Raw genomic sequence first — 26,899 nt, forward strand, 5'->3', positions numbered from 1 at the left:
TTCTGCAAGGGGCTGGGACCAATCCTTTCGTTTTTGTATCCTCAGTACTTACCTCAATACCAGCATGTGGAAAGCCCCTGAGTATAGGTAAGGCAGGTAGTTTTCTTGGATTAACAGTTGGAAAGTTTTTCTGTTCTTTTTTTTAAACAGCATAGTTTACACAACCATCTCCTTTATTCTATGAAAGAAAAACATTACCGGTAGAAAATGGAAATATTGAACCTATGATACATTTTACAGATTTTCAATAATAGATTTGGGCAATTTAAGAATGCAGGGGGCTTCCCTGGTGGCGCAGTGGTTGAGAGACCACCTGCCGATTCAGGGGACACGGGTTCATGTCCCGGTCTCGGAAGATCCCACATGCTGCAGAGCAGCTGGGCCCGTGAGCCATGGCCACTGGGCCTGCGCATCCAGAGCCTGTGCTCCGCAACGGAAGAGACCACAACAGTGAGAGGCCAGTGTACCACAAAACAAAAAAACAAAAACAAAAACAAAACCAATCTTTGGGCCTCCCTGGTGGCGCAGTGGTTGAGAGTCCGCCTGCCGATGCAGGGGATACGGGTTCGTGCCCCGGTCTGGGAGGATCCCATATGCCGCAGAGCGGCTGGGCCCGTGAGCCATGGCCGCTGAGCCTGCGCGTCCGGAGCCTGTGCTCCGCAACGGGAGAGGCCACAACAGTGAGAGGCCCGCATACCGTAAAAAAAAAAAAAAAAAAAAAAAAAAAGAATGCAGGGATGAGACTCCTGAGTCTTTCAACCAGAGGATCCTGGAAATCCTCCTGGAATTCATGTCTGAAGGAATTAATACAAAATCCCATGGATCTTGGCTTCAAAGTCTTTAATTTTGCTTTTGATTGTCAGGGGTTTACTTAACTCCATATGCTGCTGGAAGAAGAGAATTCTAATTTGCTAACATGAGGGGCAAGGGTTTAGCTCAGTGGTTTTAGTATTACTTGATCACCTCTCTTCTTTTAGAGCCGAGGGTCATGGTTTTGAAGGTGAGATTTAAAGAAATAAACAGGAATCACAGGAGAAAATAGACTGGGTTGGTTAATTTTCATCTTGGTTTTTATTTCTGATTAATTTTAGATCTAGGAATAATGTGCTGTCAGGGAAAATAGTTTTCACGGCTATTGAATTTTGCATTGGGATTGTACTCTGCCTGATCTTTAATTTTAAGCTTAGTATCAAGACATTAGTATTCAGAGGCAATGCTGCAGTTGCCAGAACTGTCCAGAGACCAAAGCCTGCTTCTTCTGAAAGACATTATTACTTACTTAAAAACTGGGCATATGACTGCTCCAATGATGAATATGACAGAGTGGAATAATTATCCTAAAAGAGGCAGCCACCCAGACTTTGGTGTTTTGACTAATGAAAATGACTTTCAGTAATGCATAAGACACCTCTCAAAATCAGCTCTTTAATTATTTCTACATGTTTTTTAGAAATAATAAATTAAATGGTTTTACTGTTATAACCAAGCTTTCAGCAGGATAATGACAGGATTGTAGAGTTCAGTTAGAAAGACCTAAATTCTAATTTTATTACTTATAGTCTCTCTGTCTTTCCTCATAAACCGCTGCTTCTCTCATCTGCTAAGTAAAGATATATCAATAAATACTTAAAAAAAATTTCAAGGTGTGTGATATTTTGTGCAATGTGTGTGATCACTATTATTATGGCTGTTGTTATTTTTGCGTGTAATAATGAGAATGACAAGGTGACTGGTGATGGAGCAGGGCAGTGCCCTTATAATCGATGCCCTTTAGGAAATGGAGGTGGGCAGGGGAGGAGGCAAAGGTTTGTAAGAAATAGGACATGACATGGCCATTGGTCCAGCAGATATTTACTAAGGACCTTTATAATGGTCATTGTGGTAGGTGCTGGATCACGTTTGCATTTCCAAAAGGTGATTTAGGGTGAATGTAGAGAGTCTGGAAATAGGATGAACAATTAGGATGCTCTTATAGGAGATGAAGGTCTGGACAAAGAGTAGACAGATGAGAGAGATAGTGAGAGACTATTTGGAGCAAGAATGGATAGAAGTTGGTTGGTGAAGAATTGGATTGAAGAAATGTTGGGGGAGGGAAAAATGAATTATGAATGAGGTAAAGGTTTCTAGCATTGGCAGTTGGGTAAATGATGACTTCATAAGTGGGACAGGACATATAGGAGGAAAGGAACAAGTTGGTAGGGGATAGGAAAAGGGGCAGTGTTTTTCCTAGGAATGCTTGAATTGGAAACTACATTGTTCTGTGTTTTTTTGTTTTTTATTTTTAAATAGCTATGGGCCTTTATTGCCCATCCTTATTCTAGTAGTTCAAATTAGGTGATAATATGTACGTGAAGTAATTCTAGTGTGCCGATGCAATACATTTGAATAATGAATTAATGTTGAGTCAGCTGGCATGGAACAGTTATAGATGGTATGAGGGGGATGTGTATGCAGAACCTTTTTTTTTTTTTTTTGGTGGTGGTGGTTCTGGAAGGTTATAAACCACAACAGAATAAATATCTTTTAGTTTTTCCAATAAGTTTGCAGACAACCTGCAAAACCATTTTTTAGGCTATGGGTAGAAAATGAACATCATAAATTTAGATGATGCTTCTATGAGTTGTTACATATTTTTCATTTAAATCAGCCCAAGGCTATGTTTGTACTGGAAATAAAGAAGTAGTCTTTTACTATAGAAATACTGTTTCACCACTGGGCAAAGAGTGTTTTTCTGAAAAAACAGATTAAAATAATGATGTCTTTAAAATTTTCTTGTTTGGTACTTATTGCTTTCAAAAATTTCCATTCTGCAGGATAGTAGATTTAATGCGTGGATGACCTTGGGGAGATAAACACCATTTAAAAAGAGGAGGAGTAGGAATAAAAACTGCAGCCTGGGAGAGGGTCTTGAGGCTGCCTTGCTGCCCCAAGAGAACATTGCTAGCCTCCAATTATAGCCCTGAAGGGAAGCAATCGCAGGAATTGTAGATTGTGAATTCTGCAGCTTTGTATGCAAAAAAGATTCTGACCTTCTCAATTTAGCTTTGTATTTCTGAACACTCTTAGCTGGTTGGTTGCTTCATTGTTACTTTACAGTGATACAAATAAGAGACCTCACCCTGTGGTAAGTGAGTGATTCATTGCTTTTCTGAAGATCCGTGAGCAAAGTGTTGCTGGTGGGGCAGCCTGAGATCTACTGAGACCTGCAGTGATTCGGTGATGAAGTTATCCAGCTATTCCAGGATGGATGACATTATCCCCTGTGTGAGGTTGAAGATTTATGGGCTAAGGAAAGTTAGTTGCAGCTTATTTTCACTTTTTTTCCCTAGAGAAAAATAGGTAAGTTTCATTTTTGCGGAAGTTTTTAGAATGTTCAATGTGCACAGCGTGAATCTACAACTGGGAAATATAGTGTATGACTTTCTGTGAAGTTATTTGACTTTTTATTTTTTTGGATTTAGAATTTTATTTTAATTTTTTGGTTGAGGTATAATTGACATACATTATATTAGTTTCAGGTGTACAATATACATTATATAGTTTCAGGTGTCCAACATATGTAATTCAATATTTATATATATTGCAAAATAATCACTACTATAAGTCTAGGTAGCATCCATCACCACACATAGTTACAGGATTTTTTTTCGTGTGCTGAGAAATTTTTTTTTTTTTTTTTTTTGCGGTACGCGGGCCCCTCACTGTTGTGGCCTCTCCTGTTGTGGAGCACAGACTCCGGACACGCAGGCCCAGTGGCCATGGCTCACGGGCCCAGCCACTCGGGGCATGTGGGATCTTCCCGGACCGGGGCACGAACCCGTATCCCCTGCATCGGCAGGCGGACTCTCAACCACTGCGCCACCAGGGAAGCCCCTGAGTACTTTTAAGATCTACTCTCTCATCAACTTTCAGTTAGCAATATAGTGTTATTAACTATACTCACCCTGCTGTGCATTATAGCTTCCTGCCTCTGTTCTCTGTGTCTATGAGCTTATTTTTATTTAAAAGATTTTTTTATTAAGCATTTTTTAGATTCTATATTTATTTTCAGTTTTTGATTGGCCAATGAAATGCTCCAAAACTGCTTACCCAGTTTTCTGAAAACAATGTAGAGTTCAGATGAAAGAATTTAGTAATGACCTGTGTGGATTTGGACCTTCTTTCTCTGTCAAGAGGTTTTATAGACTTCGCTGTACATAACGCACATGGTTTAAAGTATATTATGCTTGCATGCGTTTTCCCATACTTTCTTCCTATTGGTTTTAAGAATGAACTTGGAGTTTTTCAACATTTTTGTAAGTCCCTTAATAGCAAGCTACCATTCTTGGTAGTAATAAAGATGAAGAATGCTCTGTTACCAAGAAGGAAAGAATACTTCATCACTGTTCAGACTTTTCTACTGCTTTTTCGAAGTCTCAGGTGTCATGGCGGGTTAGGGAGGCAGTTGCATTTCAAGTCTCAGGGTCTTTACGTCTTTTGGGATTTACTTTGGCGACACTTGTCTCATTCTCTCTAATTAAATTCCCCGAATAAAACAGGGGAGGTGAAGGAAATGAACACATTAAAGAAACTAACAACCATTATTAGACGGTGGTATATTAAACTACAAAAAGGGACATTCGGTTTGATTTCAGAATTTTGTTTAAGGGAAAGAGTAAATGGCTTGATCTGAAACTGAATGTAGATATTTCTAGTTTTGTATTGGAAGAAAGTTTATTACATTTTTACTTATAATGTAAATGTTCACCTAAATGTTCCTGTGGTTCATTTCTAAATGCTTTGATGATATATGCATGGCCAACTATTTAATGATCTTTCATGAAGTTATAGATCTGATTGGGATGAATGCAAATGGTTGGTACTGGGGCTACTCCTTCCCCCTGAGAACAGATGTTGAATTCTGAGCCTCCAGAAGTTATAAAAGTTTACCATCACTGCAGCATTGAGGAAAGTAACACAGGCATGAAATTGTCTTCTCCTTGGCCGATCCCCTTGTCCCCTTGACATTTAACCAGCCATTTGCTTATATGATGCTCCTCTGTCTCTGAGGGCCCGTGAGTAATTTTCATAGGCCTGAGGATACAGTATCTCTTTTAAACTGGGCCTTTAGCCTGCTGCTCACGTCTGTCATTTCTGGCTAACTCTTGGCTTGCAGGTGTCTGGTTAGACATTTAGGCCTTTCTGTGTTGGAAAGACCTGCCCTTGGGTCCTGTGTTCTCACAGTATCCTATGTATCCCCTGCCATAGCCTGGATACCATGTCACACAGTTCTTAAAAGGTATTCTTTGGGACCCCACACTGGTAGTAGTATTCTCCACAAAACGTATGGTCAGAAAGTTCTGGAATGGATAGTGGTGATGGTTGTACATTGTGAATGTACTTAAGGCCACTGAATTGTCCACTGAAAAATGGTTAAAATGGTAAATTTTATGCTAAGTATATTTTAACTACAATAAAAAAACAAGAAGTCTGGGAAATACTCATACTCACCTCCTGGAGATTTTACATTAAAGAATCTGAGAAGTCTTAAAGACCCGTTTGACTTTCTTGACTCAGAGTTCCCCATGCTGAGGCTTTTAAAAAGGCAAAATTTCCTGTTAATGTTCAGCTAATTAATATTCTCTGGGATGTTAAATTGCAATTGCCTACTTACTTCCACACTAAATGGTGATCTTGGAGGCATGGACAGGACCCCACTGTAGTCCTAGAATAGAGGTTAGAGTAAGTCTTTAGTAAATATACGTTGAGTGAAATACTTAAATCAATATATAATATATCATATTATACTGATATAAGTATATAATATAATACTTAAATCAGTATAATAACATGGATAGCACAATGGAGTATTGTGAAAGGGACGTGGAGCTGTAGAGACCACGGGCTGACCTTTGATTTCTTCATGTATGAAATGGAAATAGAAAACACGATGTGAGAATGAAAGGGTTAATGCTTTTAAAGTATCTGTCGTAGAAGGTCACAAATATATAAATGATAGTTCCTTTCTCTTCCCCTAAAAAAATCAATTATTATAAAATATATGATAAAATCATAAATTTATGATAAAAATTTATCATGAAATATGGGTGTTTAGGATGAGATTACTTTCAGCCGTGGGGATCAGGGAAGGATTTGAAGTCATATGAGTTAAAAGATTGACAGGATTTGGACATGTGGGGATAAAAGAAAGGACATTAATGAGAGAGAAAGAGATGCATAAACATCTGTAGTCGAGAGAGTATTGTATACATACTCTTAAGAAAAATATCATGTTCACTTGTACAGTTTATCCTTTCCACATACTCTTTTTCCCTGACTTTGGAGGAGGAAATTGGCTGTTTTTTTCTCTGCAGACCTCTGTTATTAGGATCAGACAGTTTTGCCTTATTTTCCTCTCCCGTTTTCTTATCCTCCTATAAATACCTCGACTTTAGCTTTCTCACTTTCAGCTTGTAGCATTTTGATATGCTGTATCTTTTGTACAAAACACGCTTATCCTCTTTTTTTTTCCTTAACATTTTTATTGGAATATAATTGCTTTACGATGGTGTGTTAGTTTCTGCTTTATAAAAAAGTGAATCAGCTATACATATACATACATCCCCATATTTCTTCCCTCTTGCCTCTCCCTCCCTCCCAATCTCCCTATCCCACCCTTCTAGCCAGTCACAAAGCACTGAGCTGATCTCCATGTGCTATGTGACTGCTTCCCACTAGCTATCTATTTTACATTTGGTAGTGTATATATATCCATATATACACTACCGCTCTCTCACTTTCTCCCAGTTTACCCTTTCCCCAACCCGTGTCCTCAAGTCCATTCTCTAGTAGGTCTGCGTCTTTATTCCCGTCTTGCCCCTAGGTTCTTCATGACCGTTTTTTTTCCTTTAAGATTCCATATATATGTGTTAGCATACAGTATTTGTTTTTCTCTTTCTGACTTACTTCACTCTGTATGACAGACTCTAGGTCCATCCACCTCACTACAAATAACTCAATTTTGTTTCTTTTTATGGCTGAGTAATATTCCATTGTATATATGTGCCATATCTTCTTTATCCTTTCATCTCTTGTTGGACACTTAGGTTGCTTCCATGTCCTGGCTATTGTAAATAGAGCTGCAATGAATATTTTGGTACATGACCCCTTTTTTTTTTTTTTTTTGCGGTACGTGGGCCTCTCACTTTTGTGGCCTCTCCCGTTGCAGAGCACAGGCTCTGGATGCACAGGCCCCGCGGCCGTGGCTCACAGGCCCAGCTGCTCCGCGGCATGTGGGATCCTTCCAGACCAGGGCACGGACCCGTGTCCCCTGCATCGGCAGGTGGGCTCTGAACCACTGCACCACCAGGGAAGCACACATGACTCTTTTTGAATTATGGTTTTCTCAGGGTATATGCCCAGTAGTGGGATTGCTGGGTCGTATGGTAGTTCTGTTTTTAGTTTTCTTAAGGAACCTCCATATTGTTCTCCATAGTGGCTGTATCAATTTACATTCCCACCAACAGTGTATGAGGGTTCCCTTTTCTCCACACCCTCTCCAGCATTTATTGTTTATAAATTTTTTGATGATGGCCATTCTGACCAGTGTGAGATGATATCTCATTGTAGTTTTGATTTGCATTTCTCTAATGATTCATGATGTTGAGCATTCTTTGATGTGTTTGTTGGCAATCTGTATATCTTCTTTGGAGAAATGTCTGTTTAGGTCTTCCACCCATTTTTGGATTGGGTTGGTTGTTTTTTTGATATTGAGCTGCATGAGCTGCTTAAAAATTTTGGAGATTAATCCTTTGTCAGTTGCTTCATTTGCAAATATTTTCTCCCAATCTGAGGGTTGTCTTTTTGTCTTGTTTATGGTTTCCTTTGCTGTGCAAAAGCTTTGAAGTTTCAGTAGGTCCCATCTGTTTATTTTTGTTTTTATTTCCATTTCTCTAGGAGGTGGGTCAAAAAGGATCTTGCTGTGATTTCTGTCATAGAGTGTTCTGCCTATGTTTTCCTCTAAGAGTTTGATAGTGTCTGGCCTTACATTTAGGTCTTTAATCCATTTTGAGTATTTTTGTGTATGGTGTTAGGGAGTGTTCTAATATCATTCTTTTACATGTATCTGTCCAGTTTTCCCAGCACCACTTATTGAAGAGGCTGTCTTCTCTCAACTGTATATTCTTGCCTCCTTTATCAGAGATAAGGTGACCATATGTGCATGGGTTTATCTCTGAGCTTTCTATGCTGTTCCATTGATCTATCTTTCAGTTTTTGTGCCAGTACCATACTGCCTTGATGATTGTAGCTTTGTAGTATAGTCTGAAGTCAGGGAGCCTGATTCCTCCAGCTCCGTTGTTGTTTCTCAAGATTGCTTTGGCTATTTGGGGTCTTCGGTGTTTCCATACAAATTGTTAAGTTTTTTGTTCTAGTTCTGTGAAAAATACCAGTGGTGGTTTGATAGGGATTGCATTAAATCTGTAGATTGCTTTGGGTAGTATAATCATTTTCACAGTGTTGATTCTTCCAATCCAAGAACATGGTATATCTCTCCATCTAATTGTATCATCTTTAATTTCTTTCATCAGTGTCTTATAATTTTCTGCATACAGGTCTTTTGTTTCCGTAGGTAGGTTTATTCCTAGGTATTTTATCCTTTTTGTTGCAGTGGTAAATGGGAGTGTTTTCTTAACTTCACTTTCAGATTTTTCATCATTAGTGTATAGGAATGCAAAAGATTTCTGTGCATTAATTTTGTATCCTCATCCTTTACCAGATTCATTGATTAGCTCTAGTAGTTTTCTGGTGGCATCTTTAGGATTCTCTATGTATAGTATCATGTCATCTGCAGTGACAGCTTTACTTCTTCTTTTCTGATTTGGATTCTTTTTTTCTTTTTCTTCTCTGATTGCTGTGGCTAAAACTTCCAAAGCTATGTTGAATAATAGTGTTGAGAGTGGGCAACCTTATCTTGTTCCTGATCTTAGTGGAAATGGCTTTAGTTTTTCACTTTTGAGGACGATGTTGGCTGTGGGTTTGTCATATATGGCCTTTATTATGTTGAGGAAAGTTCCTTCTACCTACTTTCTGGAGGGTTTTTATCATAAATGGGTGTTGAATTTTGTCGAAAGCTTTCTCTGCATCTATTGAGATGATCATACGGTTCTTCTTCAGTTTGTTAATATGGTGTATCACGTTGATTGATTTGCGTATAGTGAAGAATCCTTGCATTCCTGGAATAAACCCCACTTGATCATGGTGTGTGATCCTTTTAATGTGCTGTTGGATTCTGTTTGCTAGTATTTTGTCGAGGATTTTTGCATCTATGTTCACCAGTGATAATGGTCTGTAGTTTCCTTTTTTTGTGACATCTTTGTCTGGTTTTGGTATCAGGGTGATGGTGGCCTCGTAGGATGAGTTTGGGAGTGTTCCTCCCTCTACTATATTTTGGAAGAGTTTGAGAAGGATAGGTGTTAGCTCTTCTCTAAATGTTTGATAGCATTCGCCTGTGAAGCCATCTGGTCCTGGGCTTTTGTTTTTTGGAAGATTTTTAATCACAGTTTCAATTTCATTACTTGTGATTGGTCTGTTCATATTTTCTATTTCTTCCTGATTCAGTCTTGGCAGGTTGTGCATTTCTAAAAATTTGTCCATTTCTTCCAGGTTGTCCATTTTATTGGCATATAGTTGCTTGTAATCGCTCATGATCCTTTGTATTTCTGCAGTGTCAGTTGTTACATCTCCTTTTTCATTTTTAATTCTATTGATTTGAGCCTTCTCCCTTTTTTTCTTAAGGAGTCTGGCTAATGGTTTATCAATTTTGTTTATCTTCTCAAAGCACCACCTTTTAGTTTTATTGATCTTTGCTAATATTTCCTTAATTTCTTTTTCATTTTATTTCTGATCTGATCTTTATGATTTCTTTTCTTCTGCTAACTTTGGGGTATTTTTGTTCTTCTTTCTCTAATTGCTTTAGGTATCACTTTAGGTTGTTTATTTGAGACGTTTCTTGTTTCTTGAGGTAGGATTGTATTGCTATAAACTTCCCTCTTAGAACTGCTTTTGCTGCATCCCATAGGTTTTGGGTCATCATGTTTTCATTGTCATTTGTTTCTAGGTATTTTTTAATTTCCTCTTTGATTTCTTCAGTGATCTCTTGGTTATTAAGTAGTGTATTGTTTAGCCTCCATGTGTCTGTATTTTTTACAGATTTTTTCCTGTGATTGATATCTAGTCTCATAGCGTTGTGGTCAGAAAAGATACTTGATACTATTTCAGTTTTCTTAAATTTACCAAGGCTTGATTTGTGACCCAAGATATGGTCTACCCTGGAGGATGTTCCATGAGCACTTGAGAAGACAGTGTATTCTGTTGTTTTTGGATGGAATGTCCTATAAATATCAAGTCCATCTTGTTTAATGTATCATTTAAAGCTTGTGTTTCCTTATTTATTTACATTTTGGATGATCTGTTTTTTGGTGAAAGTGGGGTGGTAACGTCCCCTACTGTGATTGTGTTACTGTTGATTTCCCCTTTTGTGGCTGTTAGTATTTGCCTTATGTATTGAGGTACTCCTACATTGGGTGCATAAATATTTACAATTGTTATATCTTCTTCTTGGAGTGATCCCTTGATCATTATGTAGTGTCCTTCTTTGTCTCTTCTAATAGTCTTTATTTTAAAGTCTATTTTGTCTGATATGAGAATTGCTACTCCAGCTTTCTTTTGATTTCCATTTTCATGGAATATCTTTTTCCATCCCCCACTTTCAGTCTGTATGGGTCCCTAGGTCTGAAGTGGGTCTCTTGTAGACAGCATATATATGGGTCTTGTTTTTGTATCCATTCAGCCAGTCTGTGTCTTTTGGTTGGAGCATTTAATCCATTTACATGTAAGGTAATTATCGATATGTATGTTCCTATTACCAGTTTCTTAATTGTTTTGGGTGTGTTATTGTAGGTTTTTTCCTTATCTTGTGTTTCCTGCTTAGAGAAGTTCCTTCAGCATTTGTTGTAAAGCTGGTTTGGTTGTGCTGAATTCTCTTAACTTTTGCTTGTCTATAAAGGTTTTAATTTCTCCATCAAGTCTGAATGAGATCCTTGCTGCATAGAGTAATCTTGGTTGTAGGTTTTTCCCTTTCATCACTTTAAATATGTCCTGCCACTCCCTTCTGGCTTGCAGAGTTTCTGCTGAAAGATTAGCTGTTAACCTTATGGGGATTCCCTTGTGTGTTATTTGTTGTTTTTCCCTTGCTGCTTTTAATATTTGTTCTTTGTATTTAATTTTTGATAGTTTGATTCATATGTGTCTTGCTGTGTTTCACCTTGGATTTGTCCAAGGAGATATTTATTGTTATTTATTTATTTATTATATGGGGCTCTCTGTGCTTCCTGGACTTGATTAACTATTTCCTTTCTCACATTAGGGAAGTTTTCAACTACAATCTCTTCAAATATTTTCTCAGTCCCTTTCTTTTTCTCTTCTTCTTCTGGGACCCTTGTAATTCGAATTTTGGTGTGTTTAATGTTGTCCCAGATGTCTCTGAGACTGTCCTCAATTCTTTTCATTCTTTTTTCTTTCTTCTGCTCTGCAGTAGTTATTTCCACTATTTTATCTTCCAGGTCACTTATGCATTGTGCTGCATCAGTTATTCTGCTATTGATCCCTTCTGGAGAATTTTAAATTTCATTTACTGTGTTGTTCATGATTGTTTGTTTGCTATTTCGTTCTCCTAGGTCCTTGTTAAATGTTTCTTGTGTTTTCTCCATTCTGTTTCCAAGACTTTGGATCATCTTTACTATCGTTACTCTGAATTCTTTTTCAGGTAGACTGCCTATCTCCTCTTCATTTGTTAGGTCTGGTGGGTTTTTACCTTGCTCCTTCATCTGCTGTGTGTTTCTTTGTTTAACCATTTTGCTTAAATTACTGTGTTTGGCATCTCCCTTTCAGAGGCTGCAGGTTCGTAGTTCCCATTGTTTTTGGTGTCTGCCCCAGTGGCTACGGTTTGTTCAGTGGGTTGTGTAGGCTTCCTGGTGGAGAGGACTAGTGTCTGTGTTCTGGTGGATGAGGCTGGATCCTGTCTTTCTGGTGGGCAGGTCCACGTCTGGTGGTTTGTTTTGGGGTGTCTGTGGACTTTTTATGATTTTAGGCAGCCTCTCTGCTAATGGGTGGGGTTGTGTTCCTGTCTTGCTAGTTGTTTGGCATAGGGTGTCCAGCACTGTAGCTTGCTGGTCGTTGAGTGGAGCTGGGTCTTGGCATTAAGATGGAGATCTGTGGGAGATTTTCGCCGTTTGATGTTACGTGGAACTGGGAGGTCTCTTGTGGACCAGTGTCCTAAACTTGGCTCTCCTGCCTCAGAGGCACAGCCGTGATGCCTGGCTGGAGCACCAAGAGCCTGTCATCCACACGGCTCAGAATAAAAGGGAGAAAAAATGAAAGAAGAAAAAGATAAACTAAACTAAACTAAAATTAAAAAGGTATTAAAATAAAAAACAAAAAATACTTATTAAAAAAATTTTTAAAGTAATTAAAAAAGAAAGAAAGAAAGAACAACCAAACCAAAGAACAAATCCACCAATGATAAGAAGTGCTGAAAAGTATACTAAAAACAAAAAACAAAAAAAGCCAATAAAATCGGACAGACAGCACCCTAGGACAAATGGTAAAAGCAAATCTATACTGACAAAATCACACAGAATCATACACATACACACTCACAAAAAGAGGAAAAAGGAAAAAAATATATATATATATATGTCGTTGCTCCCAAAGTCCACCTCCTCAATTTGGGATGATGTGTTGTCTATTCATATATTCCACAGATGCAGGGTACATCAAGTTGACTGTGGAGATTTAATCAGCTGCTCCTGAGGCTGCTGGGAGAGATTTCCCTTTCTCTTCTTTGTTCGCACAGCTCCCGGGGTTCAGCTTTGGATTTGGCCCCGCCTCTGTGTGTAGGTCCCCAGAGGGCGTCTGTTCTTCTCTCAGACAGGATGGGGTTAAAGGAGCAGCTGATTCAGGAGCTCTGGCTCACTCAGGCCGGGGGGAGGGAGGGGTACGGATGCAGGGCGAGCCTGCGGCAACAGAGGCCGGCGTGACGTTGCACCAGCCTGAGGCGCGCCGTGTGCTCTCCCGGGGAAGTTGTCCCTGTATCCCGGGACCCTGCCAGTGGCGGGCTGCACAGGCTCCCGGGAGGGGAGGTGTGGAGAGTGACCTGTGCTCGCACATAGGCTTCTTGGTGGCGGCAGCAGCAGCCTTAGTGTCTCATGCCCGTCTCTGGTGTCCACGCTGTTAGCCGCGGCTTGCGCCCGTCTCTGGAGCTCCTTTAAGCAGCGCTCTTTATCCTCTCTCCTTGCGCACCAGGAAACAAAGAGGCAAGAAAAAGTCACTTGCCTCTTCGGCAGCTCCACACTTTCCCCGGACTCCCTCGTGGCCAGCCATGGTGCACTAACCCCCTGCAGGCTGTGTTCACACTGCCAACCCCAGTCCTCTCCCTGGGATCCGACCGAACCCCGAGCCTCAGCTCCCACCCGCCGCCCACCCTGGCGGGTGAGCATACAAGCTTCTCAGGCTGGTGAGTGCCGGTCGGCACCGATCCTGTGTGCGGGCATCTCTCCACTTTTCCCTCTGCACTCCTGTGGCTGCGCTCTCCTCCGCTTCTCCGAAGCTTCCCCCCTCCGCCACCCCCAGTGTCCGCCCTCGAAGGGGCTTCCTAGTGTGTGGAAACCTTTCCTCCTTCACGGCTCCCTCCCACTGGTGCAGGTCCTGTCCCTATTCTTTTGTCTCTGTTTATTCTTTTTTCTTTTGCCCTACCCAGGTATGTGGGGAGTTTCTTGCCTTTTGGGAGGCCTGAGGTCTTCTGCCAGCATTCAGTAGGTGTTCTGTAGGAGTTGTTTCACATGTAGATGTATTTCTGATGTATTTGTGGGGAGGAAGGTGATCTGCACATCTTACTCTTCGCCAGCTTGAAGCTCCTCTCCTTATCCTCTTTGATGAACACTTGAACTTATAGGCCATGAGCCCTTGTGGGGCAAGAATCATATTCAGTTTTGTCCACTCAGTACCTAATATTGTGCTCAGCACAGGGGAGTGATGGACTAAATGATTGCCAGCTGAATGAGGGAATGGATGGATGGATGAATGGATGAATAAAAAAATAGATCTAGTCCTGTGTGTCTAAGATTGAGGCCAAGGAGCTCTAATGAGTTTATGTGAAGTGACAGGTGGTAGCCACTGTTAATATACAAGTGCTTTCCCTGAGACGTGATATGACCTGGCAGAGAGCAGCATCCTCACTGTATATATAGTAATCCAGGTTATCCACTGGTGGTAGAAAGGGCTGAGAAAAAGCCAGGAAGAGAAGTGGGGACTAATGTGTAGATGATCATATTTGGTCCAGGACCAAGTGTGGTCTGAGGGCAGTGTACCTAGGGAGAAAAAGGGGAGCCAGTGGACAGGAGAGTTCTGTTAAATGTGTGAAGATAGAGGTTCCATATGATTGCTTTGTTGGGAAGAACAACATATATTTTCATAGCTGCTATATTTTCATAGCAGTTGTGATTCAGTTCATTAAATACTTAATTTGATTGTGTACTCAGCAAGGGCAGGGAATTAGAGGGATGCAAAGAGCTGATAGTGTCAACAGATTGATCCTTTGGGAAATTTTCAATCTTATAGAGAAATAAAACATAGAAATCCGAGCTATGTTTTTTTTTTTTTAAACCCCACATTTGTTTATTTATTTATATTTGGCTGTGTTGGGTCTTCGTTTCTGTGCGAGGGCTTTCTCTAGTTGTGGCAAGTGGGGGCCACTCTTCATCACGGTCGCGGGCCTCTCACTATCATGGCCTCTCTTGTTGCGGAGCACAGGCTCCAGACGCGCAGGCTCAGTAGTTGTGGCTCACGGGCCTAGTTGCTCCGTGGCATGTGGGATCTTCCCAGACCAGGGCTCGAACCCGTGTCCCCTGCATTAGCAGGCAGATTCTCAACCACTGCGCCACCAGGGAAGCCCCGAGCTATGTTTTAAGACCCATATCAATCACTGTCTCCTCCATGAAATCCTCCCCAATGAAGACAGAATCCTATGAAATTATTTTTTTGCAGTTGGAAACTTAATTTTGTTTCATCTTATAGTATTTACTGATTGCTTGCTACATGGGTATGAGTTTTATTTTCCCTCCAGATTAAATATTTGAGGTCAGGGACCATGCCTTACTAATGGAATAATGAATATGACAAGTTAATAGAATAATCTTACATGATTCCTGAAGTCTCTAACAATCGGTATCTGACAAACACATATAAACAGTGGAATCTTTGGATTACTTGTCCTAACACTGAAGAAGTATACCTTAATACTGGTTTAAAGCAGTCCAATTTATAAAACAAGTTTATATGTATTATTCATATTAATTTCATGAGGATCTGGAGTGTACACATTAACAATATATTTTAGAAATAAAAGATTGTCCATTTTTAGAGAAATGTTTTTCAGAGGTGTCAGTCTATCTCAACAAGTTTTTTATGGTCTTCAGTTACATTTCTTCCTTATGTCTTTAATATTGTTTCTAAATTCTTAAGTTCTACTTGTCAATAATACCAAGTGATTCTCTCTTCTACTAGGTTAGCCAGATTTTGACATCCTGGAAGACATTGAAATTTAATTTTTTTTCTGTTGTCTGAGTGCTTGTTTTGGACTTGGAAGAAATGTCTGTGGATTTTTTTTTATTAAGCCTAAGGGGTGTTTGATAGTGTAGTCCTGAGTATCTGGATGTACATTCATTCTGCTGTTAATTGAGTTGCTGTTCTGCTAATGTCTACTGACAGCCTCTCATTGATCTTTATAGTTCTCATATAGGAAGGTGAGATGTTACAAGCTTAAGGTGATGGGCTTAAACTTGGATTTCCTTCCCTCCTTCCCCCATAGATGGTAAAGAAAGCAAAACAAGAAACAGTTGTTGAGTTGATTCTGAAAGAGTTGATTCTGAAAATTGATAAAAGAATTATTCTTTATAATTTAATTCTAAACCATTATATTATATTAAAGCATATTGTTTATACTTTATTATTAATTGTTTGTAGATGAGGAAACATGAGGTTCTGTAAGGGCTTATCACCTTCCTGTATGTTAGACCCATGATAGGATTTTGTTTAGTTAGAGTTTTATTGCCCACAGCAGTTGTTTTCTTTACAGCCATTTAAGGAATCATATAATTTAAACTTGCTTACTAGATAACTAAGTTATACATTGAATGGAGTGCTATATTAGGAGATTCTAATATTTATGGATTAGGAATCATTTGTTTGAACTGTAGGCTATGCATGCAAATATTGTGGATAAAAAGAATCATTTAAGCATTTGAAAAATCAAGTGTGACCAGATGAAGTTGTGGTTATAAAGTGTATTTGACTAGGACTTGACTTTTTGTTAAAAACAAGATGAATTTGAAGCACATTTTTCTAATGATAATCCCAAATGATTTCACCTCCTTTTTAGATTTTTGTACCTTTCACAATGTATGTGTAAGACATACCTGTCTTCACTGTTAGTCAGCAAAAGTTTTGAGGAAAAAAAAGAAAAAGAAACATTGTATACAGAGTTGGTAACTAGTTTAAATATAACTAAAGGGAGCACTTTATATCACCTGGGAGTTTATTGATCAATGCAGTATTTTTAGTTAAAAAAATCATGACCCCAATAATGTTGTCTACTTGAATTGAATTTGAAGCAAAATGTATAATTTGTTAGATATCTTTTCCATGTAAATATCCACCAGGATATTTTAAATAGAGAAACTGCTAATTTCTCTCTTAGCATACTAGAGAAGTAGTTGTTTTGGATGACAGGAATACTCTTTTCATATGTTTATCACTTCACTCATTCACAGATACATGTAAATACCCTTGTTAAAGAGATTCTTTTCTCTAGTAGGTCTGTGTCTTTATTCCTGTCTTACCCCTAGGTTCTTCATGACATTTTTTTTTTCTTAAATTCCATATATATGTGTAAGCTGGGACAAAGCCAGAGAGTGGCATGGACATATATACACTACCAAACGTAAAATAGATAGCTAGTGGGAAGCAGCCACATAGCACAGGGAGATCAGCTCGGTGCTTTGTGACCACCTAGAGGGGTGGGATAGGGAGGGTGGGAGGGAGGGAGATGCAAGAGGGAAGAGATATGGGAACATATGTATATGTATAACTAATTCACTTTGTTATAAAGCAGAAACTAACACACCATTGTAAAGCAATTGTACTCCAATAAAGATGTAAAAAAAATAAAACAAATTATCCATTTATCGTCACTCATGAGAATAAGAACAGGAAAAGAAAAAAAAAATTTTGGGGGGGGTGCCAGGCAGGTTGTGGGATCTTAGTTCCCCGACCAGGAATCGAACCCAGGCAGTGAGAGCACAGAGTCCTAACCACTGGACGCCAGGGAATTCTAGAGAGAGATTCTTTTTCTAATGTAAACATTGACACTGCGTTCTGGTGATACAGTGATACCAAGTTTCAAATGAGAGTCTATTGGTTCCAAAACCCACATCCTTTCACTCTAACAAGGATGGCAGATAGGTTTGTTCACTTGTGGAGCATCTATTATGTACCAAGATCTGTTTTTCTGTAGTGTCCATAGGGTAATCCCCAGTATCATACTGAGTTTGGATTGTGTTCTGAACTGGTACAGAGCTTCCTCTGGGGAGAGGAGGTTTGGAAGCAGGTTACCAGCTTACTCTTTTTTTTTTTTTTTTTTTTTTTGCTTTATAACAAATTTAATCAGTTATACATATACATATGTTCCCATATCCCCTCCCTTTTGCGTCTCCCTCCCACCCTCCCTATCCCACCCCTCCAGGCGGTCACAAAGCACCGAGCTGATCTCCCTGTGCTATGCGGCTGCTTCCCACTAGCTATCTACCTTACGGCTGCTTCCCACTAGCTATCTACCTTACGTTTGGTAGTGTATATATGTCCATGCCGCTCTTTCACTTTGTCACAGCTTACCCTTCCCCCTCCCCATATCCTCAAGTCCATTCTCTAGTAGGTCTGTGTCTTTATTCCTGTCTTACCCCTATGTTCTTCATGACATTTTTTTTTCTTAAATTCCATATATATGTGTCAGCATACAGTATTTGTCTTGCCTGACTCACACATGATCCACAAAAAGAGTAAGCTGGTAGTGGGATATGACCCAGCAATCCCACTACCAGCTTACTCTTTTTGTGGATCATGTGTGAGTCAGGCATTTGTAAGTTTATATAGTATGTTAATATAGAATAATCATGCCATCATGTAATCACATATTTCACCCATCAAATCTTTATTGGACTTTTGTGTGTCAGGTTAAGCCCCCTTCCCCACTGCCCCTGCTCAATGATCTTAACCTCTATCATCAAGGAGCTTAAAAAGGCTAAATAGAGATAATTAGGGATGTGATGACCAAAAGCCACTTTAAAGTTAACAAACATAAATTATTTATTTATTTTTATACATCTTTATTGGAGTATAATTACTTCACAATGTTGTTAGTTTATGCTGTACAATAAAGTGAATCAGCTGTATGCACACACATATCCCCATATCCCCTCCCTCTTTTTTTTTCTTTAAATTTATTTTATTTTGTTTTTTTGGCTGTGTTGGGTCTTCGTTGCTGCACAGGGGCTTTCTCTAGTTGCAGCAAGTAGGGGCTGTTCTTCATTGCGGTACACAGTCTTCTCATTATGGTGGCTTCTCTTGTCGCAGAGCACAGGCTCTAGGCGCGCAGGCTTCAGTAGTTGTGGCACACATGGGCTCAGTAGTTGTGGGCATGGGCTTAGTTGCTCCACGGCAAGTGGGATCTTCCCAGACCAGGGCTTGAACCTGTGTCCCCTGCATTGGCAGGCAGATTCTTAACCACTGAGCCACCAGGGAAGTCCCTCCCCTCCCTCTTGAGCCTCCTTCCCACCCTCCCTATCCCACCCCTCTAGATGGTCACAAAGCACAGAGGTGATCTCACCCTGCTATGCAGCAGCTTCCCACCAGCCATCTATTTTACATTTTGTAGTGTATGTATGTTGATGCTACTCTCTCACTATGTCCCAGCCTCCCCTTCCCCTCTGTGTCCTCCAGTCTGTTCTCAGCATCTGCGTCTTTATTCCTGCCCTACCACTAGGTTCTTCAGTACCATTTTTCTAGATTCCATGTGTATGCGTTAGCATACGGTATTTGTTTTTCTCTTTCTGACTTACTTCACTCTGTATGACAGATTCTAGGTCCATCCACCTCACTACAAATAACTCAATTTCATTCCTTTTTATGGCTGAGTAATATTCCATTGTATATGTGCCACATCTTCTTTATCCATTCATCTGTTGATGGACACTTAGGTTGTTTCCATGTCCTGGCTATTGTAAATAGAGCTGCAGTGAACATTGTGGTACATGACTCTTTTTGAATTATGGCTTTCTTAGGGTATATGCCCAGTAGTGGGATTGCTGGGTCATATGCTAGGTCTATTTTTAGTTTTTTAAGGAACCTCCATACTGTTCTCCATAGTGGCTGTATCAATTTGCATTCCCACCAACAGTGCAGGAGGGTTCCCTTTTCTCCACACCCTCTCCAGCATTTATTGTTTCTGGAGTTTTTGATGATGGCCATTCTGAAGCCAGCAGTTTCTGATTATAAGTGGCTATTGTTTTCTTTTAATATTTGGATTGTATGAAAAAAACAATTTTGTGGAGTGGTAGAATTTTGATAGGAAATGAAATCACAAGTTTGTAGGAACATGGCAAAATAACCATTCCCATACCCCACAGCCCTCCTCACAAATTTTGCCTGTAAAAACTCTTCCCTGAAAACCATCAGGGAGTTTGGGCTTTTTGAGCATGAGCTGCCCATTCTCTTTGCTTGGCCCTTGCAATAAACATTGCTGTGCTCCAAACTCCTATGTTTTGGTTTGTTTGGCCTCAGTGTGTGTTGGACACATGAACTTGAGCATGACCACAGGGGTTGGCAAATTGGTCTTCCTTTTGAAAAGTAGAGACAAAAGGCAGAAGCTGGAAGACGCCTCTTTTTATTAGCTCCAGGGTGTGTTAGCTTGCCACAAAGATTTGACTCGCCTTTGAGAGGTCTAGAATTTGGCATATGCTTCAGCCACTGGATGTAAAACACAGACAAAACAGAGGAGGGGGGCTAAGGGCCAGAGGGACGGTCTCAGTCAATCTGAGGGAGCCGGAGGTGACGTTGGCCTCTGTTTCTGAATGACCTGAAAAGTAATTTCATTCATGTCCTAGAGTGAATCAGATTCCGTGCCGTGAGTTCAGAAAGGTCACAAAACCAAGGAGTAACACCAGAGTGCTGATTTGTTAACTGACGCTGAAAAATGCTGGGTCAGCTGGGCTGGATTTTGCAGTTGCCCGGCTGTAGTCTTGGTGAGCCACGTTACTTACTCGTTCATCAAACAGTATTTCTAGGCTCTTGGGGTACAGTGTGAGCACGACAAGTGTTCTAGGGTGTTCTGAGAGGGAGGCAGGGTGAGGGAGCAGAGGCAGGCAGAAATAAAGAATGGGAAAACTATCAGATAACGATGAGCGATGATGTACAGAAGGTGACAGTGGGAAGCTGTGACAACAAGTGGCCGGCTTGCTGGCTTACATGGGCTGGCATCCCGAAACCTTGCTGACTGTTCAGCCAAAGGGCGCTTGATGAGCTTGGAATCAAGGACCCACCCCATGACTCCCTGCCTTTTTGACAGACATAAGCTTTTTGTAGTTATGCTTGTAAATGCGATCTAGTTCAGGCCAGAGCTCTCCAAGTTGATTTTGCTTATCTTTGTTTACAATTTTGTTTCTGCTACTTTCTTATTTATTTACTTTTATTATTTTATTTTTTAATTGAAGTGTTGATTTACAGTATCATGTTTCAGGTGTATAGCACAGCAATTCAGTTATACATATATATATTTTATATTTCTATATATCTCTGTGTATCTATTCTTCTTCAGATTCTCTTGCCTTATAGATTATTACAAAACATTGAGTAGAGTTCCCTGTGCTATACAGTAGGTTCTTGTTGGTTATCTAGTTTATATATAATAGTGTGTATATGTTATGGTAACTCTCAAAAGGCAATCCCCTTCCTTTTTCCCAGAATCACTGGGGCTCTCTCTAGCTCCTGTCCATACCCCATGTGCCTGCTATGATGTATTTAAAATCATGAAATAAGCTGGCCCCATGTGGGAATATATTTCAGAGAAATATTTGCAATGTTCGTGCTTTTAGGCCTCATGTTATTTATTATTCATTTTGTTTTTTACGCCTGGAATGAGAGTGCTGATGGAGAAGGCAGAAGAGGCAGGTGAAGTGGTGGATGGTTGAAAAATCAGTAACAGGAAAGAAATGAAACTGATTTTCAGGAGAAAAGCTTAAGTATTTTTGACAAATTCATGTGCAAATTTCTGCTGAACTCCTAAGGGATGAAATTTCTTAAAAAGGATCATAATCTCCTTGCTTTTAACTTGCTTCATCTGAAAGCACTGGAGAAACAGATGGGTGAATTAAAAATTTTTGAGACTGTCAAAATTGGGTCCTAGCTTTTGTAAGGCTGGGGTAAATTATGAACTGCCTATCCCCAGATTACATAATGTTCTTGAATTTATTTTAAATAATATTTTTTCATCTATTATTAAAACTTCAAAATAAACAGTTTGAGGATGATCTTAGTGCTGCACCCACCACGGTGCCATGGGCATTCGGCCAAATGGAACCTGGGAATGTTGCTTTTTTTAAAAAAATAAATCTATTTTATTTACTTATTTTATTTTTGGCTGTGTTGGGTCTTCGTTGCTGCGTGCGGCCTTTCTCTAGTTCCCGTGAGTGGGGGCTACTCTTCATTGCGGTGCGTGGGCTTCTCATTGCGGTGGCTTCTCTTGTTGCGGAGCGCGGGCTCTAGGGCACGTGGGCTTCAGTAGTTGTGGCGCGCACAGGCTTTGTTGCTCTGCAGCATGTGAGATCTTCACGGATCAGGGCTCGAACCCACGTCCCTTGCATTGGCAGGCGTATTCTTAACCACTGCGCCACCAAGGTAGTCCTGGAATTTTGCTTCTTAAGGATAGTTTCCCATCATCTGACATAGAACACCTGGGGTTTTGCCAGCTTCCCCCCGCTTCTCTGATACTATTTGTGAGCAGTCTCCTGAACGTAGTATTAGGCAACACCAGCAATAAGACAGATGCTTTCTGCATGAATGTTTTTGGAGGCAGAAAGATGTGCCAATTAAACATTTTGTTTCCTGATGCATATGTAACATTTGTACACATGGATGATCTTTTTGAAATTTGTGATTTGCTACTGTTGACAGTGATATTTAGACTGAAGTCTCTCGGGGCTGGAGCCCAGGTTTTTAAATTATTTGGAAAAAGTTTTTTAGTGAGTGAAATTAGCCCTTTATTTTAAAATGAATGAATGTAACAGTTCACTGTTGAAAAGCAGATAAAATCTACTGCATATTTTATTTATTCTTTAGACATGTTACATGATTGGGTCACGTCATGAGTATTTAAGAAAACAAAATAATTCTCTGGCACACCTAAATTTCATGTTGGCAATTGGACACCGTAGAGCATTTGCAATTCTAGTTACAAATTGTACTGCTTGTCCAGAAGGTCTCATTGAGCTCAGGGCATTTGTTGCCTCCCATACCAGTTTTGAGGAAATAAAAACATCTGGGTGTACTTGTTAGGTTCTAGGGTTTCAGGTTCAATCTTTGTACAACATGACCTAACAAGAAAATCAGTAGTCACCGGAGAGTATGCTTGGCATTAAATGACACAAGATAAATGTTTTTGTTTGGGTTTGGACAAAAACTAAAGCAACAAATACACTAACCAACAGAACCCACGTCTTCACTGCAGATTGGCTGTTAACACTTAGCATTCTAAGATCGTCTCCCACATGCTAACACCAAAGCTTCTTTATTTGATTTCCAAAGCTGTGCTGTGTTGAATATTTGATGAAACAGACTGCAGATGTCTGCAGTGGCGTTTTTGGTGAATCCCTGCTCACAGCTGAGAAGTCTCTCTTCTTGGAGATTTCCAGGGGTTGGTTCTCAGTCTGGAGAACAGGAGAGAAGCATGATTATTCCTGTCAGTGGGTAGGCACGAGAATGATACGTGAACCCTCAGAATTTCCTACCTTCCAATAAAAATTCCACATACAGTTAGAGGGGTGATCCTCACATCAAATGGCAGTGGTCCAGCTTTTCTTAGAGGAACAAAGACTGTTCAGCAATTTGTCTCCAGGGAGGGTAATTTTGCTGAGTAATATCTGTGGCCATGATGGTGAGGACATTCTTTTGTTTGCTGTAACTTTTCGCCTTGATGAGTATGATAGTGTGAGCATTCCTGCTTATAAGGCAGAGAGTAAGCAATGCAGTCTGTCTTTAGTAGTTTTCTCTAAGTTAGGGAATCAGTGTGGTTCTCTGATGTCTGGTTGCATGTCAGGAGCCCATAGGTGAAAGCTGTGATTCTAAGTTTAGGCTGACTTCCTTTTTCTTAAAACAAAAAACGAAACAACAATAACAATTCCTTCTTTTCCTGGATACCCACCCAGCCAAAGGGAAACGGATTTATTGGGGTACTGATGTCAGGAGACCAGTAGTCCTGGGGGTTAGGGCAGGCTGGAACCTACAGCTGTCACAGTGTGTCTTAGAAATGGCCTGGATCTCACTCCATTCGCCTATAAATGTTCTATGTAGATCCCACGTGGGGTTGGTAGGCTTGGTCAGCTTCCAGTAAAGAGACTGTTAGCCCCATTCTGTGCCAGTAATGGCCTTCTCTTCCTGGGCGTTACTTGTTAGAAGTTTTGTTAGGGACGAAGCTTTAAGAATAATGCGTTTGGGCTTCCCTGGTGGCACAGTGGTTAAGAATCCGCCTGCCAATGCAGGGGATTCGGGTTTGAGCCCTGGTCCGGGGAGATCCCACATGCTGCGGAGCAACTAAGCCCGTGCGCCACAACTACTGAGCCCACGCACCTAGAGCCTGTGCTCCGCAGCAAAGAGAAGCTGCTGCAACGAGAAGCCCACGCACTGCAAGGAAGAGGAGTAGCCCCCTCTTGCCACAACTAGAGAAAGCCTGCACGCAGCAACAAAGACCCAACACAGCCCAAAATAAACAAATAAAATAAATTTATAAAAAAGAAGAAAAGAATGATGGGTTTGATCTGTGTGCAGAGGAGAGGCTGGCTTAGGAAATTCATAGCTGCGTTTTTGACATCCTGTTTTTCCTGGGGGTCAGTTATTTGAGGGTGAGGAACTTTGGTGTCATGTGTCTTCTGGAACCCCTGCCTGTTAAAGGTAGAGTCTGTTATTTCTTACGAGACTGATGATCAAGTTGATTGATTGCCAAGCCTTCTGCTCATCTTTGCCATGTCCTCTCCAGCCCTCTCTGAGAGGATCGTCCGTGCCTTTGGAGAATGGAGGTGAAAAAATGTGTACCACATAATACTTGAATTATAGTTTGGGGGGAAATTTAAGGATGGGGGTAATTAAAATGTTGTAGTTTCCAGTGATCTCTTTTTGCTAGTGTTTTATGCCACCGCGAAGAACAGCAGAACTGTCTGCCATCAGATGTGCCCTACTTTCAGATGTTAAATGCTCTAGACCAGCTATAGATTTAATTTAGTGGTCAGAAGCAGTTTTGGCTTTTGATCTTTTAGGATGTTGATCTAAATGTGCTAGGAATATTTAAGTCTATACTCTTAATTTCATCCGCATGGGGTGTATGGCGTTGGAAACAATTTGGTTATTGATTTTTTGGTTTTTGTTTTATTCTTTGTAGCCAACCAAAAAGAACAGAATTAAATGTTTCATTTGAGATATCTTATCCTATGACTTTTTTCCTTCATCTTTGGGTTTTCCATAATAATAGAAAACTTTGAGTACCTTTGATATGCCATGGTGATTTCTTTTTTTTTTTTTTTTTTTTTTGTGGTACACGGGCCTCTCACCGTTGTGGCTTCTCCCGTTGCGGAGCACAGGCTCCAGATGTGCAGGCTCAGCGGCCATGGCTCACGGGCCCAGCCGCTCCACAGCATGTGGGATCCTCCTGGACCGGGGCACGAACCTGTGTCCCCTGCATCGGCAGGCGGACTCTCAACCACTGCGCCACCAGGGAAGCCCTGGTGATTCCTTTTTTTCTTTTGATAGTGACCAAATGAGATGTGTGTGATTGCATCAAATATTAAATTGTTACTAAATTGTAGTTAGTGTGAACATGCATTCATTATTTCTAAATGTCATCTAATTATTTAGAAATTACTTTCCCCCCGCAAACACCAAAATATCATTTGTTGTTGTCTTGGCTTATGGTATGAATGGGCTGCTGTGTGTAATTGCCTTTTTGCTAGGTGAAATATGCTTATAATATCTTGCCCTGTTTTAAAAATAAATATGGGGCCTCCCTGGTGGCGCAGTGGTTAAGAGTCCGCCTGCCGATGCAGGGGACACGGGTTCGTGCCCCGATCTGGGAGGATCCCATATGCCGCGGAGCGGCTGGGCCCGTGAGCCATGGCCGCTGGGCCTGCGCATCCGGAGCCTGTGCTCCGCAACGGGAGAGGCCACAACAGTGAGAGGCCCGCATACAGCAAAAAAAAAAAAAAAAAAAAAAAGACTGGAATTTTACCTTCACATTTGTAAATGTATAACATAATTGGAATATTTTAAGCAAAACATGATAAAGCAAGCAGATCTGCTTAGAGCCCTAGAAGTAATTGTACCATTTGTACCTAAGTAGGTTTTTGTTGTATGGGTAATTCATATACTGTAGGCATGATATGTTGTTTAGTGAAAATTCTAAGAATGAGAAACACTTAAACTCCTACCTTTTATGAACTGTTAGACAGCACATAAAAGTTCATATCTAAAAATTCCTCTAAAATTAACTGTTTAATATTGATTTAGCTATAGTTTGGACATCTTCCCCCCCTCCCCTTCATTTTATTTCTTGAGTGCTTATTGTGTAAAGTCATTATTCTAGGTGCTGGGGATTCAGTGGTGAACAAAATAAACATCCTCCTCTCGTGAAATGTAATTTGGAAGATGGAGAGATTCTGACAATAAGCAAAATAAGCGAGGTGATGGCAGACAGGGATATTGTTCTGAAGAAGAAAACAACCACACAGCAATGGGAAAGACAGAAATATGGGGATTGAGAGTAAGAGGGAGGGCATTTTAGGCAGGTTCGTTCTGATCATTCTTCTGTGGATGTGCTGCTTGGGTCGAGTCATGAATGATGAAGAGGAGCCAGCTCTGGAAAGAGCTAGAGGAAGAGCCTTCCATGCAGAGAAGCAGCCAGTGCCAGGCTCTTAGGCAGGGGAAGCTGGGCACGTTGGAGGGCATCGTGGCCGGAGTACAGCCAGCTTGTAGAGTGGAGGGAGGTGGGAGACGCAGGGTTCAGATGAGGACTTGAACGCTCATAACACCTGGAGCAGTGACTCTCTTCCATCTCAGCCTGGTGGTCCAAGGGTGCCAGTGATTCACAGAAGTTGGCGGACTAATTATGAAGTGAGACTAAAGAGAAGCAAGATGGTATTTATTGAAGTAAAGTGTTTCATTTCATTTCATGCTCATCACAAGCCTGTGTTTTAAATGTTTACAATAAATGTTTGTTAAGGTGCTTTGTAAGGATACAAGGAGTAATTAGCAAATAAAAGAGGTTGTTATCCTACAAATATAGAAAATCTTTCAAAAAAGCATTGAGAAAGTTACCTATGACTTATGGTCAGATGTTGAACTACTGTGTTATAGAGCTGGATGAAGATACAGCTGATGCAAAACACAGAACCTGCCTTAAAAGTCATTCTAGGAACCAGAATAGGTGTAGGTATTACGTGTATGTGTAGGTGTAGCAGTAGGTCCAGGGGTACATGTAGAAGTAGGTATAGGT

General features: G+C 40.4%; 1 protein-coding gene across 1 annotated transcript in view; it reads left to right on the top strand.

Annotated features, from left to right (window-relative positions):
• RYR2 (ryanodine receptor 2) overlaps window positions 1-26,899 on the top strand; it is a 727,841-nt gene that overhangs the window by 95,030 nt on the left and 605,912 nt on the right. The window lies entirely within an intron of this gene.

Source organism: Mesoplodon densirostris, chromosome 1 (assembly GCF_025265405.1).
Source record: "Mesoplodon densirostris isolate mMesDen1 chromosome 1, mMesDen1 primary haplotype, whole genome shotgun sequence".
NCBI classification, from domain to species: Eukaryota; Metazoa; Chordata; class Mammalia; order Artiodactyla; family Ziphiidae; genus Mesoplodon; species Mesoplodon densirostris.